Source organism: Otolemur garnettii, unplaced genomic scaffold (genome assembly GCF_000181295.1).
Source record: "Otolemur garnettii isolate 467f Iridium unplaced genomic scaffold, OtoGar3 scaffold00003, whole genome shotgun sequence".
NCBI lineage: Eukaryota > Metazoa > Chordata > Mammalia > Primates > Galagidae > Otolemur > Otolemur garnettii.
In genome coordinates this window covers 25580962-25584762 of record NW_003852398.1, presented here as the reverse complement: position 1 = coordinate 25584762, position 3801 = coordinate 25580962, and the positions used below count along the sequence as shown (strand labels likewise).

Sequence of the window (3801 nt, the reverse complement as noted above, 5' to 3'; positions counted from 1 at the left end):
GATGACAAGGTTGTTCCTCTCCTTTCCCACAGCCGAGGTTAAAGGGGGTCTCTGAGAGTCACCAGCAAAGCTTTCTCTGCCTGTGGGGTTCTTATAAAGCTTTGCCTATCAGCTTCTGTTGTGGAGGTTTGGATCTCTTTGGAGCTCCTGGAAGGGTGGATGTTTTGGGGGCAGAGATCTTGTACCATGTGACCTCAGGGTTAGAGGCAGTCTGCCACCAAAGCTCTTATCTAGATGGAAGAGAGTTTGTGCTAAGTTGTTGCCTCCTGGCCCTTTTATTCCGTCACCCTTATTTCATGGATTATTCTAATTTAAAAATGTGTGTAGTAAATAAGATTTGCTTATTCGAGCAGGGGAGCTACCTGCTGTGTGACTGCAGTCCCCCAACTCCCATTCCCTCTTACCCCTCAAGAAGGACGGTCCTCTTTCCTCCTCCCTGGCTGTGTTCCTGACCCTTCCTGCCTCCACCTCTGTTCATGGTAGGGATGCTGTAACCCAGTCACTTCCCCTCATCCACCCCAAATCCTCCCCTGCCAGTGCCACCTCTTACGTGCAGCCATTCCTATTTCCCCTCCTTCACATGTGCAGACCTGTCATCTGGACCTCCCACAGAGCCTATCCACTTCTGGCTTTAAACTGTAGTTCCTTAAAAGCACATGCCCTCTCTTCTAGGCTTCATGCTCTGGCCACATGTAGCCCATTTTCAGTGGTGTGTGCAGCATTGCTGAGTGGAGTCAGGCGTCCTGGCAAATCCCAATTCTGCCACCGTTAGCTGTTTGATCCAGGGCACACACCTAAATCTCTCTGAACATTAGTTTTTCAACAGCACGATGGGTGTAATGACAGTTCTGCTTTGGCAGGAAGATTGAGTAAGTGCTTAACATAGTGAGGGCCCAGTAAATAGAAGCTGTTTAAAGATAACAATGGTTATGAATATTGTTTATAGCCAGGAGGAGATCTGTCCTTTTAGAGGTGGAGGGAAGAATCCCCAGAATTTGTTTTTGAACTTTCTGCCTGCTGACCTGAGATGACTTGTACACTTGAGGAAACTGAGGCCTGGAAAGAGAGGGCAATTTGCATGCTGTGCGGGAGTTGCTGGTCTCATCTAGGAAGCCTGACAGGATTTCCTCTTGTTACACCTCTGTTTCTCCTTGTTCTTCTTTTCTCTCCTGTCATTAAGTTTCACAGGCTCAGTCTCCTCCCTGGTCATGTGTGCAGGTATCCAACGCATGGGCCACCTAAGTTGGGCTGGCTGGAAGGCCTCTCTGAGTGACCCTGAAGCGGCCCTCGTAGCCAGGGACCCAAACCCTAGACTGCATGTGCTCCCCGCAGCCTCCTTGGTCCCTGAGATGGGGGAGAGGATGGCGGTAGGGCTCAGTCTTGGAGCAGGTATCTAGGAGGTCCAGACAGATCAAAAGTTAAGAGTTAAGCTCTGACCCATGTGGTCTGGGATCAAATCCCTGCTGGGTGACTTCCTGCTTGTGGGAACTCTGGCCAGCTGTTTAGTTCTTCATCAGTATAAAGGGAATAATAATTGTCCTCATCTCACAAGATTTAAAAGGATAATGCAGGGAAGATGCTTAACTATGAGCCCAGTTCATCTTAGTTATGGTTATTACTGTAGTCATTATTATTATTGACTAAGGAGCTCATTTAATCTCCCAGCAGCAGGGGGAGATAGGCACTCTGATCATTCCTTTTTAGCAGATGTGGCAACCAAGGCTTAGGGACATGGGTGGTTTAGCCTGGAGAAGTTTGAACTCAGGGAATTACAGTCAAGGTCTACGGCTTTCTGAGGGACTCCTCTGGCCAGAAGTGGCCTTGTTCTATGAGGCACTGGAAGGTAAATCCAGTGGGTAGATGGCCAGGGGAGACTAACTTCAACTCACTGTAATGAGGAAACTTAGAGAAAAATCAGAGTAAGCAAGCTGGTGGGGTTGTGTTTAGCAGAGAGCGAGCTCCCTGTTTCTGGAGGTGGGAACAGAATGCTGGAGCTCACGTGATTAAGATGTGGTATGGATTCTGGCTTCGTTCAGACCTGAGGTCTGTCTCTGTAAGGGAGGGCTTGGATCCTCATTTTCCACAGGCTGGCTACAGATTGGCTTGCCTGGGCAGGTGCTGGGCTGGTGTTAGGTTCACTGTAGTCATTGCTCAGTGGCAGCCACCTCTGGCTTACACCACCAGCCTTGCAAATGCTACCTGCCCAGGCAGAGGCCAGGTGAGGAGAAATGAAAGTCATCATGGCAGGGCCTTTACTCATGCTGTGCCCTCTCCCTGTCTTGCTCCTGGCAACTCCTGCTGATGCTTTTATAGGAGTATAACAATCTCATGATACAGTGATAGGGTACATGATTTTAGGAGATGTTGCTGGGGCAACTTGAGGAAGGCAGGATTGGGGATCTGGAAAAGTGGGAGAAATTTTATGGGTGGGTAAGAATGGTTTCCAGGAACATATGACCTGTGTTCTGGGGCTGGGGTCAGAGACTGTGGACCTTGCCTTAAAGAGTGGGGTATTGGGGGGCGTGTGTGCCAGTGCACACATGCGTGAGTACACTGGCCAGGTGTGGTCTGCGAGGGCTGAGGGGCCTTAGTTGTCACCAATCCAGTAGTTTCTTCTTTTTCTTTGTTTTCTTCCCCCTTTCCACTTGTTGCAGAGTGTCTTCTGGTCTCCAGCTACTGATCAAGCTGGGATGGAATGGTCCTTCTGCCAGGCTTCCTTTCCCTCCTGTTTTCAAAGCTGGTAAAACACTAGCCACTCTCCAGACGTAATCCTAGGAGGTTGAGTAGTTTTAAGTATCTCAATAATTTTTTTTTTTTTTTTTGCAGTTTTTTGGCCAGGGCTGGGTTTGAACCTACCACCTTCAGCATACAGGGCCGATGCCCTGCTCCTTTGAGCCACAGGCGCCACCCAGTATCTCAATAATTTTAATGATGATAATTATACTCACTGCTCCCATTTATTGATAACATATAAATGCTTACTGCGCACTTTCATGTCACCTTGTCTGGAATAATCCCCACAGCAATTCTTCTATAAGGTAGGCATCTATTTTATAGTTGAAAATACCAAGGCCATACAGCTATAAGGTGGTAGATCTTACTTTACAGGGGTACTTAGAACCATGATCTGATTGAAAGAATGGCAGAGGGTGATTGTCATAGAGTGTGGATCAGGCACAACTTACATGGGTTTTCTAGAGATGTTCCCCAAATATATAGTCTATCAAATGAGTGAATAGGCTTTGGGGGGCTGATGGGATTGTTTAGGGGTGGTTAGGCCTCCAGCCTCCAAGTTGGTGCTTCCACTGCAGGTATTATTATTTTTCAGGTTCAGATGGGCCATCCGAGGCTCAAAGAGATTCAGTGGCAATATAAAGATTGAATAGCTGGGGTGAAAGATCAAATCAGAGAGAGGAAAGCACATCTCCTTTGGTTCTAGCAGGAAAGGGTGTGAGGTTCAAGATCAGAGCCCAGGCTCGGTGCCTGTGGCTCAAGTGGCTAAGGTGCCAGCCACATACACCTAAGGTGGCGGGTTTGAATCCAGCCTGGGTCCGCCAAACAACAATGGCGGCTGCAACCAAAAAAATAGCTGGGCGTTGTGGCGGGTGCCTGTGGTCCCAGCTACTTGGGAGGCTGAGGCAGGAGACTCGCTTGAGCCCAGGAGTTGGAGGTTGCTGTGAGCTGTGAGGCCATAGCATTCTACCCAGGGTAACAGCTTGAGGCTCTGTCTCAAAAAAAAAAAAAAGTCAGAGCCCAAAGTCCACTCTTCTGTTCTTTCCTGCCTTAGTATCCCCAAGCTGC

The 3801-nt window shown here is 48.5% G+C and overlaps 1 non-coding gene across 1 annotated transcript; it reads right to left on the bottom strand.

The window, feature by feature from the left end:
- Window positions 1-2643: 2643 nt before the first annotated feature.
- LOC111727220 lies at window positions 2644-2781 on the bottom strand. The gene has a single exon (XR_002774824.1). It is a non-coding gene; the product is annotated as a small nucleolar RNA SNORA7 (small nucleolar RNA).
- Window positions 2782-3801: the final 1020 nt, after the last annotated feature.